Below are 15271 nucleotides of genomic sequence, written 5' to 3' on the forward strand. Positions count from 1 at the left end.
GGACTGATACTGAAGCTCCAATACCTTCACATCCAATTGATGTGAAGAGCCAGCTCAATAGAAAAGACCCTGATTCTGGGAAAGACTGAGGGCAGGAGGAGGGAGTGACGGAGGAGGAAACGGTTGGGTGGCGTCACCAACACAATGCATGTGAGCTTGAACAAACTCTGGGAGAGAGTGAAGAACAGGGAAGCCTGGCGTGCTGTTTTCCATAGGGTGCAGAGTCAGACGTGACTTAGTGAATGAGCAACAGCAGCAATCACCCTAAAGCCTTTCAATGTATGTACACACACACACACACACACACGGAGATTTTACACGTTTACGGAGATTTTAAATATTTTCAGGGTGATATTCCTTTACAAATTTTCGCTTTATCTGCAGAAGATGAACATAAGATGCCACTCAACTATTCAAGTGAAAATAATGGCTTCAAATTAGTTTCAATAATATCTTTTAGATGTATTATTTTTACCATTTTTTCCTTTTTATTTGATTTCAAAGACCTATGCCTAAGGCATTAGTTGACTGCTTTTATTTTCCTTTTTATTGTCCATCAGTATTTTTAAAAAGCAAATGTTTATTTCAAAGAGATTTAGGAAAACATAAAATTACCAACATGTTATTATTTCATGACATGAAGTTGTTGTATGGTATTACATTACCATAGCAAGAACAGACAGTTAACCATTATACTAAAATTAAGCCCTAAACACGCCTATTTATTCTCAATATTCACATTGACACTTTCTCAACAAATGTGTTCTATGTATAGTAAGGCAAAAAGTTAGGCAAAATTTCATAAGACTTAGCAGACATTAATAACTCTATTTTTAAAATTAGAAGTAATATCTGCACTCAGTAACAAATCAATATTATGTAACACAAGAGGAAATTTTACCCAAAGACTCTATTTGGGAGGGTCTCAGGAAGACTCCTGAAAGTCCCTTGGACAGCAAGGAGATCAAGCCAGTCAATCTTAAGGGAAATCAACCCTGATATTCACTGGAAGGACTGATGTTGAAGCTGAAGCTCCAGTATTTTGGTCATTTGATATGAACAGATGACTCACTGGAAAAGTTCCTGATGCTGGGAAAAATCAAGGGCAGAAGGACAAGAGGGCATCACAGGATGAGATGGCTCTATGGCATCACCAATGCAATGAGCATGAACTTGGGCAAACTCCAGGAGATGGTGAGGGACTGGGAGGGCTGGCATGTTGTTGTCCACGTGGTCACAGAGTTGGACACGACTGGGCAACTGAAAAACAACAAGACTATTTGGAATATTTGGTTATTAAATTCTAATTTAAGGGAAGAGGACATTAAAGTAAAGACTCTGAGGTATAAGAATGTGTTGAGAGTGTCCTAGAATTAAAAACAATATTGACACCAGGTGGTGCTAGTGTAAAGAACCCACCTGCCAATGCAGGAGACATAAGAGACGGGTTCAATCCCTGAGCAGGGAAGATCACCTGGAGTGCATGGCAACCCAATTCAGTATTCTTGCCTGGAGAATCCCGTGGATGGAAAAGCCTGGTGAGCTACAGCCCATCGTGTCATAAAGAGTTGGACATAACTAAAGTGATTAGTCTCTCAGTCAGTCTCTCCCATTAGGAAGCTTCCGTAAACCTCTTATCCTTATCCATCAGAGGGTGAACGGAATAAAAACCACAATCACAGAAAACGATTCAAACTGATCACATGGACCACAGCCTTGTTAACTCAATGAAAGTATGAGCCATGCCATGTAGGGCCACCTAAGATGGACAGATCATGGTGGAAAGCTCTGACAAAAAACAAACAAACAAAAACATGATCCACTGGAGAAGGGAATGGCAAATCACTTCAATATTCTTCAATATTCTTGCCTTGAGAACCCGATGAACAGTATGAAAAGACAAAAAGATATGACACTGAAAGATGAACTCCCCAGGTTGGCAGGTGCCCAATATGCTACTGGAAAAGAATGGAGAAATAACTCCAGAAAGAATGAAGACACAGAGCCAAAGCAAAAAGAATGTCCTGTTGTGTATGTGACTGATGTTGGAAGTAAAGTCGATGCTGTAAAGAGCTGTATTGTATAGGGACCTGGAATGAATCAGGTGAATTGGAAGTGGTCAAACAGGAGATGGAAAGAGTGAACATCAACATTTTAGGAATCAGTGAACTAAAATGGACTGGAATGGGTGAATTTAATTCAGATGACCATTATATCTACTACTGTGGGCAAGAATCCCTCATAGTCAACAAAAGTCTGAAAGGCAGTACTTGGGTGCAATCTCAAAAATGACAAAATGATCTATGTTCCTTTCCAAGGCAAACCATTCAATATCACAGTAATCCAAGTCTATGACCCAAACACTAATGCTGAAGAAGCTGAAGTATAATGGTTCTATAAAGACGTACAAGATCTTCTAGAACAAGCACTCCAAAAGATGTCCTTTGTATGACAGGGGACTGGAATGCAAAAGTAGGAAGTCAAGAGATACCAGGAGTAATAGGCAAATTTGCCCTTGGAATACGAAATGAAATAGGACAAAGGCTAACACAGTTTTGCCAAGATAATGCACTGGTCATGGAAAACACCCTCTTCCAACAACACAAGAGAAGATGCTACACATGGACATCACCAGGTGGTCAATACAAAAATTAGATTGATTATATTCTTTGCAGCCAAAGATGGAGAAGCTCTATCCAGTCATCAAAAACAAGACCAGGAGCTGACTGTGGCTCAGATCATTGACTCCTTATTGCCAAATTCAGACTTAAATTGAATAAAGTAAGGAAAACCACAAGACCATTCAGGTATGACCTAAATCAAATCCCTTACAATTATACAGTGGATGTGACAAATAGATTCAAGGGGTTAGATCTGATAGACAGATTGCCTAAAGAACTATGGATAGAAGTTCATGACATTGTACAGGAAGCAGTGACCAAGACCATCCCCAAAATAACAAATCCAAAAAGGCAAAACGGTTGTCTGAAGAGGCCTTTCAAATAGCTGAGAAAAGAAGAGAACTGAAAAGGCAAAAAAGAAAAGGAAAGATACACCCATTTGAATGCAGAGTTCCAAAGAATAGCAAGGAGACATAAGAAAGCCTTCCTCAGTGCTCAGTGCAAAGAAATAGAGGAAAACATAGAATGGGAAAGACTAGAGATCTCTTCAAGAAAATTAGAGATACCAAGGGTAAAATTCATGCAAAGACGGGCACAATAAAGGACAGAAACGCTATGGACCTAACAGAAGCAGAAGGTATTAAGAAGAGGTAGCAAGAATACACAGAAGAACTATACATAAAGCATCTTCATGACCCAGATAACCATGATGATGTGGTCATTCACCTAGAGCCAGACATCCTGGAATGTGAAGTCAAGCGGACCTTAGAAAGTATCATGATGTATAAAACTAGCGGAGGTGATGGAATTCCTGTTGAGCTATTTCACATCCTAAAAGATGATGCTGTTAAACCGCTGCACTCAATGAAGTCAGAAAGAGAAAGATAAATATCGTATTCTAATGCATATATACAGAATCTAGAAAAATGGTACTGAAGAATTTACTTGCAGGGCAGCAATGGAGAAACAGACAAAGAGAATAGACTTGTGGACGTGGGGAAATGGAAGGAGAGGGTGAGGTGTATGAAAAGAGTAACATGGAAACTTACATTGTCATATTTAAAATAGATAGCCAATGAGAGTTTGCTGTGTGGTCAAGAAACTCAAACAGGGGCTCTGTATCAACCTGGAGGGGTGAGATGCGGAGGGAGATGGAGGGAGGTTCAAAAGGGAGGGGATATATGTATATCTATTGCTGATTCAGTTTGAGGTTTGTCAGAAAACAACAAAATTCTGTAAAGCAATTATCCTTCAATAAAAAAAAATAAATTAAAAAAATGCTGCACTCAATATGTCAGCATATTTGGAAAACTCAGCAGTGGCCACGGGGCTGGAAAGGTCAGTTTTCATTCCAATCCCAAAGAAGGGCAAAGCCAAAGAATGTTCAAACTACCACACAATTGCACTCAAATGCTCCAAATTCTCCAAGCCAGGCTTCAACAGTATGTGAACCATGAACTTCCAGATGTTCAAGCAGGATTTAGAAAAGGCAGAGGAACCAGAGATCAAATTGCCAACACCCTCTGGATCATTGAAAAAGAAACAGAATTTCAGAAAAACATCTACTGCTTTATTGACTACACCAAAGCCTTTGACTCTGTGGATCACAACAAACTGTGGAAAATTTTCTAGAAGATAGGAATACCAGAACACCTGACCTGCCTCTTGTGAAATCTGTATGCAGGTCAGGAATCAATAGTTAGAACCAGACATGGAACAACAGACTGGATCCAAATTGGGAAATGAGTACATCAAGGCTGTATAATGTCACCCTACTTATTTAAATTATAAGAAGAGTACATCTTGTGAAATTCCGGGCTGGATGAAGCACAACCTGGAATCAAAATTGCCTTGAGAAATATCAATAACCTCAGATACGCAGATGATACCACCCATATGGCAGATACTGAAGAAGAGTGAAAAGCCTCTTGAAAGGAGAGTGAAAAAGTTGACTTAAAACTCAACATTCAGAAAATGAAGATCATGGCAGCTGGTCCCATCACTTCAAGGTAAATATATGGGGAAACAATGGAAACCATGAAAGACTTTATTTTCTTGGACTCTGAAATCACTGCAGATGGTGACTCAGCCATGAAATTAAGAGACTTGTTCCTTTGAAGAAAAGCTCTGATCAACCTAGACAGCATATTAAAAAGCAGAGACATTTCTTTGCTGACAACGGTCCATCTAGTCAAAGCTATGATTCTTCCAGTAGTCATATATGGATGTGAGAGTTGGACTATAATGAAAGCTGAGCACCGAAGAATCGATGCTTTTGAAATGTGGTGTTGGGGAAGATTCTTGAGAGTCCCTTGAGCAGCAAAGATATCAAACCAGTCAATCCTAAAGGAAATCAGTGCTGAATATTCATTTGAAGGCCTGATGCTGATGCTGAAACTCCAATACTTTGGCCACCTGATGGGAGACACATGTACTCCAATGTTCATTGCAGCACTGTTTATAATAGCCAGGACATGGAAGCAACCTAGATGTCCATCTGCAGACGAATGGATAAGAAAGCTTTGGTACATATACACAATGGAGTATTATTCAGCCATTAAAAAGAATGCATTTGAATCAGTTCTAATGAGGTGGATGAAACTGGAGCCTATTATACAGAGTGAAGTAAGCCAGAAAGAAAAACACCAATACAGTATACTAACGCATATATATGGAATTTAGAAAGATGCAAATGATAACCCTGTATATGAGACAGCAAAAGAGACACAGATGTATAGAACAGTCTTTGGGACTCTGTGGGAGAGGGTGAGGGTGGGATGATTTGGGAGAATGGCATTGAAACACGTATATTGTCATATGTGAAATGAATCACTAGTTCAGGGTCGATGCATGTTATAGGATGCTCGGGGCTGACATGCGGGGATGATCGAGAGGGAGGATAAAGGGAGGAAGGAGGTGGGAGGGGGGTTCCGGAGGGGGAACTTATGTAAACCCGGGGCGAATTCATGTCAATGTATGGCAAAACCAACCAATATAATATTGTAAAATAATTTGCCTCCAATAAAAAATAAATTAATTACCAAAAAAAAAAAGAAGAACTGACTTATTGGAAAAGACCCTGATGCTGAGAAAGATTGAAGGCAGGAGGATAAGGGAACAATAGAGGATGAGATGGTTGGATGGCATCACCTACTCGACGGACATGAGTCTGAGCAAGCTCCAGGAGTTGGTTACGGACAGGGAAACGAGTAGGACATGACTGAGGGACTGAACTGAACTGAAGTTACTTAGCACGAATAGCATGCACTGACACCAGCACAGCAGTTTTGCATAAGGAAGCTATGGAAGAAGCAAGAGGGACTTTGTTAAGGAGAGGTTTGAATTCCAGATAAGATATTTGTAAATCATTGTATAACCAGTATGTAATTGTTGATGTGAATTCTTTACCAGCTGAGCCACAGGGGAAGCCCATAATTGTTGATAGATCTAATCAAACAAAAGGAATGTAGGAGATGCAGTTTAAGTAGAATTGCTTTGGTTGTTGTATTAGGATAGATGGAGAGAAAAGGACTCGGAAGAGTGGGTACAAATGAAGTAGATAATTGAAAGAATTTATCGTGCAACAATGATGTGGAAGCTCAGTAAGATGAAAAAAAAAGGGAAAAACTGATGAAAACAGTCAGAGCTTGATTTCCTTTGAAGCTGATTAGGTTTAAACTTCAGGGTTTCTCATTTGAACAGAAACCATCAAGGACCTGAGAGGTACCCTAGTGATGTTGCTTCATGGTCATATATTTTCGTAAAAATTGGAAAGCAGTCTTAATTGCGAAAGAATAAACTACTGTCTTTTTCTACTCCAATTTCCCTTTCATTATGCTTCCACTGAGTTTAATTGGTTTCACCAGCTTTGGAGAGCTCAACCAAGAAGTCAAGGGGAGAATGCACGTAGTTGGAGATGAGTGAGGTATATTCTGTAGTCACAAGTGTATATGATTTTGTTGACTGTTGTTCCATGTCTTCCTCTTTTAAATATATATCAGGATCAACCTATAGAAATGCTGCCTTCTTTTTCATACCAACATGTTCTCGTTGTTCAGTTGCTAAATCATGTTTGATTCTTTGCCCCCCCATGAACTGAAGCATGCGTGGCTTCCCTGTCCTTCACAGTCTCCCAGAGCTTGTTCAAACTCATGTCCCTTGAGTCAGTGATGCCATCCAACCATTTCATCCTCTGTCACCCCCTTCATTTTCTGCCATCAATCTTTCCCAGCATCAGGGTCTTTTCCAAAGAGTCAGCTTATTTTGTATCAGGTGGCCAAAGTATTGGAGCTGAAGCTCCAGCTTCAGCATCAGTCCTTTCAATGAATATTCAGGGTTGATTTGTTTAAGATTGACTGGTTTGATCTCCTTGTTTTGAGAGCACCACCACTGTTGCAAATACAAATTAAAGTTTCAAAAAAATGAAAAAAATAATATGAGGAGTTCAGTATCCTTTCTGTAATTAATTTAAACTAGGAACAGTTTTTCATTTTCTGTCACTGTTTCTGGTTTGAGGTTAACTTTTCCTCTCCTTACTTACTCAGGTATGTAATGATCTCCTTTCTCTCCTGACAGAAAGAGCTTAAAACATCTTGACACATTTCCTTGTCATCTTTCTTCCTGGATTATCCTGAAAATTAATATACAAGATGTACTATACAAATATTGACTTGTTCAAAGATCATTCTTCTAATTTATCTTAGAATCTCCCCTCATTTACATGGAGAAGCCCTGAACATTCCAGAGTTTGCTTCCTTGCTCCATAGGCTAGAACTTTTTCTTCTTCCCATGGGGACACTGCCAGCATAATCCAATTTAATAATTTGCATAGAAATGAAGAACAGTGACTCTGGATTTTGCTTAATTCCAGTTGAAACAAAGTGAAAACACACAATGGCCTCAATTCCTATTTATTGCACTTATTCTATTAGGTACATTTCTAACACTAGATTGCAAGCACTTTCAAATAATTGAACCCTTAGGAGGAAAAAGAAAAAAAAAATGTTGATATCTCCTTAGCAACTCATTCAAGCATATGGAGCACATTAAGAAAGCTTTAAAAGCCCTCAGACAAAACTAGTTCTCTCTTCCCTAATGTCCTTTTTCACCCAGTTCCTAGGCATTCACCATAGGGTACAACACACAATGTAACTGCACATTTCTGAGTCTTTTCTAGAAATCTGTGAGCAAAGGCAATTGATGGCCCCTGCAACTGGCACTGCTTCAACCTTCCACACTCCATTAATCTATCAATAATTAATAATGATTAACTTTTGTATGTCAGGTGCTATATTAAATGTATTACATATTTTAACTCTCTCAGAAACCTTATGAGACAGTTCTATCATTCTCTTTTTCCACATAGGGAAGCTGAATTTAAGAGAGGGTTAAGTGAGTTATTTAAGTTATGTTAGAACCCAGATTGTCTGGTTCCATAGTTAAATATTTAAACACTAAGCTCACCACCTTTTTTGACTCCAAGTGTGTATTATTCCCAAGTTTCATTGTCAGCTTTTCCTCTGGAGAGAAGAAACTCTTAGAGTTGGACTTTTTCCAGCCTCTAATGAAGACTCAGAGGTATACAATGCAGTATTTTTTTATAATGATACCAAGCTATGTTCTGGAAGATGACAATTTTTTGAAAGTTATCTTTCTAAAAATATCTAATAAATTAGCTACTGTAAGGTAGAAATAATAATTTGGGGGGGGGGAAATAAAGTGAGTCTTGCCTATGATATGTAGTTAGCCAAAATTAAATGGTCAGAAATCCAGTTAATATAACCAATTGGGTCAGCTTATATGCCATCATTTAGATGAAATTCAAATACAAAAAGATACCTAAGAATTCACAATTGTTTAAATTCTGACATGTATCAACAATCAAAAGGAATAAAACAGATGTAAAAATTACACTGGGTACATGACCAGGTTTTAACCATGCTGCTTTTTTATTTCATATCAAAAGCAACATGGTTGCTGCTGGTTCCAGCATTAACACTTTTTATTCTATTAAGAAATCCTCAGTTCAGTTCAGTTCAGTTCAGTCGCTCAGTCATGTCTGACTCTTTACGACCCCATGAATCACAGCACGCCAGGCCTCCCTGTCCATCACCAACTCCTGGAGCTTATTCAAACACAAGTCCATCGAGTCGGTGATGCCATCCAGCCATCTCATTCTCTGTCATTCCCATCTCCTCCCACCCTCAATCCCTCCCAGCATCAGACTCTTTTCCAGTAAGTCAACTCGTCGCATGAGGTGGCCAAAATATTGCAGTTTCAGCTTTAGCATCAGTCCTTCCAATGAACACCCAGGATTGATCTCCTTTAGAATGGACTGGTTTGACCTCCTTGCAGTGCAAGGGACTCTCAAGAGTCTTCTCCAGCACCATAGTTCAAAAGCATCAATTCTTCGGTGATCAGCCTTCTTCACAGTCCAACTCTCACATCCATACATGGCCACGGGAAAAACCATAGCCTTGACTAGATGGACCTTGGTTGGCAAAGTAATGTCTCTGCTTTTTAATATGCTATCTAGGTTGGTCATAACTTTCCTTCCAAGGAGTAAGCGTCTTTTAATTTCCTGGCTGCAACCAGCATCTGCAGTGATTTTGGAGCCCAAACTAATCATTAAATATCATGTTACTAATAACACTCGTATTTAATGTCATCATCAAAAAGATTGCAAAATATAAACTTTTTCCTTTCAGATATTCTATAAGAATAAAATTCTGTTCACAAGGAATTTCTGAAATGAAGAATTTTAAAATAAACATCTCCAAAATTTTATTTTATAGAAATAATATAATTGGAAAATTAGTTCATAATAGTTTCGATACACCAGAAGATGACACATACTTGTGAGTCTCCTTAATAGAATACCAGTTTTGTTTTGTTTTTTCTCTCAGAAGAATGATTAGAAATAAATTTGAATGCAATGATCTTGAAAATCTCTTAAAACTGCATATAAAATCTATTTTTCAATTGTACACAGATTAAAATAGTCATTTCCTGAAAACTACAGTGCTAGGGCATTATATGTAAAACAAAAGGTGGTAGAATTACTGAATAAAGTAGTCAACAGTACTTGTCTGATATTTTATCTTTGGTCCTCTCAGTAGCAGTCCAGACTCGGGCCTATGTAATGATCTATTTCATGGACAAAGGGTAAGAATAACTATTCTGATACTGACATCTCGAACTCGTTACAGGATTTAAATTTAAAAGACATTAATAGTGGAAAATATTGGTTCTACTAAGGCACTCCGATGATAAGATTTCTAATTAATAATCTCCTTATGTTCTTAAAAACAATGGTGAAGGTCAGTTGAAATCTATTCTTGATGAAAAAAATGGTGGCTTTGAGCTGTTGATGTAATCCCTCTACAAGCAGGATCTATCCTGCGGCAAACACAGCACAGAGTGAAAAGAGTCAAACAGAAGTACTGGTCTAGACCTTAAGATATTTTAAGATCAAACTACATACTGAACTTCATTAACATGGAAGGAAATGATATCCTGATTCTTTGCACAAAGAACTGGGTGAAAAGGAAAGCTGAATTAGATTATGCAGTAGGGAAAGAAAAGTAAAGGAAGGAAGAAAGACACACCAAGACAAAAAGATAACTCTTACTTCAGTATGAACTCACCTGAAAATTGATTATTTATTGTTGGCTTTAAAATAAATTTAGGAAGGACATTGCTAAAATGACAATGAATTTGTGAAGTGTGGAGCCTTGTGGGCTGCCGTCTATGGGGTCACACAGAGTCGGACACGACTGAAGTGACTTAGCAGCAGCAGCAGCATATATGCAATGAATTTTTACATTTCAACAATTTCAAAGTGTTGCCTGAGAATATTATCCTAATTCCCACACCCCAAAAGCATGTGGAAGCATGTTATCAGGTGCTTTGCTGACTTTACAGTACTGCTTAATATAAAACTTAAAAAAAAAACCAACTTTTTATTTTGTAGTGGAGTATACCCAATTATCAATGATAGCTTCAGGTAGACAATGAAGGGTCAGGAATACACATGCATGTATCCCTTCTCCCCCAAACTCCCTCCCATCCAGGCTGCTACATAACATTAAGCCTAGTTTCCTGTGCTCTGGAGTAGGTCAATGTTGCTTATCTATTTTAAATATAGTGTATATCCATTTAAACATACTGTGCATATGTCCATCCCAAACTCCCTATCCCTCCCCCCATCCTTCACCCCAGCAACCATAAGTTCGTTTTCTAAGTCTGTGAAGCTTTTAGTTTTGTAAGTTCATCTGTATCATTTCTTTTTAGATTCCACAAGCAAGAGATGTTGTACAGTATTTCTCCTTCTCTGTCTGACTTACTTTACTCAGTATGATAATTATTATAGTATCTGGAAAAGTGTAAGCTATTTTGCATTTATCACTTAAAATTTTTGCAGTACTGGTTTATGATTATGGAATTATTTCTTCACCTCTCATACATTTCCCAGCTAGTCTTCATTTTGGCTTCTATCTGCCATCAAAAACAACTGCCTTGGAACAATCCCAGGAAATTCTCTAATCATTTATCCCTTTTTGGTGTATTGGTTTCTCTGGGCTACTCTGATTACAGAAATTTATTTTCTCACAATTACTGGAGGTCAGAAGTCTTCAGTCAAGGTGTCAGCAGGGCCAGACCACCTCCAGAGGCACTGAGGAAGAACATTTCAATGAGTCTTCCTGCCTTCTGGCAGTGGCGTCAATCCTTGTAATTCCTTGGTTTGCAGTGGTGCCATCTTGGTGTCTGCTCCACGGTCATGTGGCTGTCCCCACTGTGGCTGTGTCTCTGTGCTTATGTGAATAAATCTCCCTCTTCTTTCTCTCAAAACAATAACAATCTCTGGATTAGGGATCCTACTCCAGTTTAACTTAATCTTACTTGATTACATCCACCAAGTCCATATTTTCAAATGAGGTCACATTCACGGGTACAAGGTTAGGACTTGAACATACTGTTTTGGGTAACATGGTTCAACCCACAGAATTCAGTCAGTAAGAATTCCGCCATATTCTCTCTGAGGAATTGAAACTACCGGCCTTTTCTCTTGATAACCCCCTTTCTTGTCTTCCATGATACTGAATTTTTCTGTTGTCTTCTCTAACTTTGTTTGGCTGTGTCTTCTTGACTGTTTTATCTTCTTGTTTTCAACATTCCCAGAATTTTGTCTTTAGTTCTTTAGTCTGAGTCTCCATGCATTTAATAAGCACACACTGGTAACTACATGTATTTCTATTTGCTGGAAACTGGCTATGTAGAGAAAATTAATCATAGTTTCTGCTTGGAAATTTACAGTAAAATTGGCATATATGTAACACATCAGTAAGTATAAAGCTGAGTAAAAGGAAGATAAATAATTCAATAAGAAAGGCTGTAAAATTGAGACGACACAAATCAGATTTTGACAAAAAAATAAAAAAGAAAATGAGTACATATTCACCAGGTTAAGTTTCATGATTTTTGTTTTTCTTGATGGACAGGTTTTAATGATAAAGTATATTTCTTTAACAAATAAAAGAATTTCCATATTACTTATTTCTGCTTGTGTTAATTTTTAATAACTTTTTATAGAATAGTTTTCAATTCATAGAAATATTGCAAAGATAGTGCCAAGAATCCCTCAGTACTTCAGCTACCCCCACAGTTAGCATCTCACATTGTAGTTGTTGCTGTTCAGTCACTATGTCATGTCTGACTCTTTGCAACCCCATGGACTACAGCCTGCCAGGCTCCTCTGTCTCTGGGATTCTCCAGGCAAGAATAATGGAGTGGACTGCCATTTCTTTCTCGAGGGTATCTTCCAGGACCAGGGATCTAACTTGGGTTTCCTGCACTGGCAGGCAGATTCTTTAACCACTGAGATACCAGGGAAGTCCAGCTTCTTACATTCAGTTCAGTTCAGTTCAGTCACCTAGTTGTGTCTGACTCTTTGCGACCCCATGAATCACAGCACGCCAGGCCTCCCTGTCCATCACCAACTTCCGGAGTTCACTCAAACTCATGTCCATTGAGTCAGTGATGCCATCCAGCCATCTCATTCTCTATCGTCCCCTTCTCCTCCTGCCCCCAATCCCTCCCAGTATCAGAGTCTTTTCCAGTGAGTCAACTCTTCTCATGAGGTGGCCAAAGCATTGGAGTTTCAGCTTTAGCATCAGTCCTTCCAATGAACACCCAGGACTGATCTCCTTTAGAATGGACTGGTTGGATATCCTTGCAGTCCAAGGGACTCTCAAGAGTCTTCTCCAACACCACAGTTCAAAAGCATCTATTCTTCGGCACTCAGCTTTCTTCACAGTTCAACTCTCACATCCATCCATGACCACTGGAAAAACCATAGCCTTCACTAGACAGACCTTTATTGGCAAAGCAATGTCTCTCTTTTTTAAAATGCTATCTAGGTTGGTCATAACTTTCCTTCCAAGGAGTAAGTGTCTTTTAATTTCATGGCTGCAATCACCATCTGCAGTGATTTTGGAGCCCCGGGAAATAAAGTCTGACACTGTTTCCCCATCTATTTCCCATGAAGTGATGGGACTTGATGCCATAATCTTAGTTTTCTGAATGTTGAGCTTCAAGCCAACCTTTTCACTCTCCTCTTTCACTTTCATCAAGAGGCTCTTTAGTTCCTCTTCACTTTCTGCCATAAGGGTGGTGTCATTTGCATATCGGAGGTTATTGATATTTCTCCCAGCAATCTTGATTGCAGCTTGTGCTTCCTCCAGCCCAGCGTTTCTCATGATGTACTCCGCACATGAGTTTGAGTAAACTCCGGGAGTTGGTGATGGACAGGGAGGCCTGGTGTGCTGTGATTCACGGGATTGCAGAGTCGGACACGACTGAGTGACTGAACTGAACTGAACTGAATCTTGCAGTTCTTATATCATGTAGCTGATTAATTAAAAATAAGAAAAATAGATTTTATCTCTCCTCCATTTCTTCCTTCTCTGATGCCCTTCTTTTTTATACAGAACCAAGCTTTTGAATTATTTTCCTCTGCCTATGGAAAATCATTTAATATTCCTTGTAGGGCAGGTCTATCAACAATAAAATAACCCAATTTTCTTGTCTAACAAAGTCTTTACTTCTTAATTTTTCAAAAGACACGTTTTATGGGTATAGAATTCTAGGTTGATAGATTGTTCTTTCAACACTGCAACTATTTCACCTACTCTCTTCTTCTGTGTTTTCTGATGATAAATCAGCAATAGTTCTTACCTAATGACACTACCCTTATGGCAGAAAGTGAAGAGGAACTCAAAGCCTCTTGATGAAAGTGAAAGAGGAGAGTGAAAAGGTTGGCTTGAAGCTCAACATTCAGAAAACAAAGATCATGGCATCTGGTCCCATCACTTCATGGGAAATAGATGGTAAAACAGTGGAAACAGTGTCAGACTTTGTTTTTTGGGCTCCAAAATCACTGCAGATGCTGATTGCAGCCATGAAATTAAAAGACGCTTGCTCCTTGGAAGGAAAGTTATGACCAACCTTGATAGTATATTAAAAAGCAGAGACATTACTTTGCCAACCAAGGTCCGTCTAGTCAAGGCTATGGTTTTTCCCGTGGTCATGTATGGATGTGAGAGTTGGACTGTGAAGAAGGCTGATCGCCGAAGAATCGATGCTTTTGAACTGTGGTGTTGGAGAAGACTCTTGAGAGTCCCTTATACTGCAAGGATATCCAACCAGTCCATTCTAAAGGAGATCAATCCTGGATGTTCATTGGAGGGACTGATGCTAAAGCTGAAACTGCAATACTTTGGCCACCTCATGCGACGAGTTGACTCACTGGAAAAGACTCTGATGCTGGGAAAGGTTGGGGGCGGGAGGAGAAGGGGACGATGGAGAATGAGATGGCTGGATGGCATCACCGACTCTGTGGACATGAGTTTGAGTGTACTCTGGGAGTTGGTGATGGACAGGGAGGCCTGGCGTGCTGTGATTCATGGGGTCACGGAGAGTCGGACACGACTGAGCGACTGAACTGAACTGAATAGATAAGTTTGTTTATTTTTCCCCCTACATAGACTCTTCAGGGTTTTCTCTTTACTTTACTTTTTAGAAGTTTGAATGTGATAGCTTAGGAGTAAAGTTTGATATTTATTCTGCTTGCTATTGTCTAAGCTTCCTGGATTGATAGTTTGGAGTTGGTCAATAATTTTTGAAAATTCTTGGCCAATTCTACTTCAAATATTTTTTCTGTTCTCTCCTATGTTTCTTCTCGTTCTGATATTCTAATTATATATATATTTAGTATATGTAACTATAAATATATATTTAACTATGAATATATATATATGTATACATATATTATTACTTTTGATTTTGTCCAAGAGTTCTTAGTGGTTCTCTGATTTTTAAAATTATTCTCTTTATCTTTGAATTTTAGTTTGGAAAATTTCTATTGACCAATCTAGAAGCTCACTGATTCTTTCATTGGCCTTGGTTAGTTAACTGATGAGTCCACTAAAAGTATTTTTATTTTTGTTACATAAATTTTATTTCCACCTGATTATTTCTCAGAATTTCTGTCTCTGTTTACATTTTCCATATGTTTGTGCATGTTGTCTATTTTATCCATTTAGAGATCTTAGCATATTAATCATGGCTATTTAAGACATTCTGTCTGATAA

Source organism: Moschus berezovskii, chromosome 17 (assembly GCF_049115385.1).
Source record: "Moschus berezovskii isolate FMDL1 chromosome 17, NW_MosBer_1.0, whole genome shotgun sequence".
NCBI lineage: Eukaryota > Metazoa > Chordata > Mammalia > Artiodactyla > Moschidae > Moschus > Moschus berezovskii.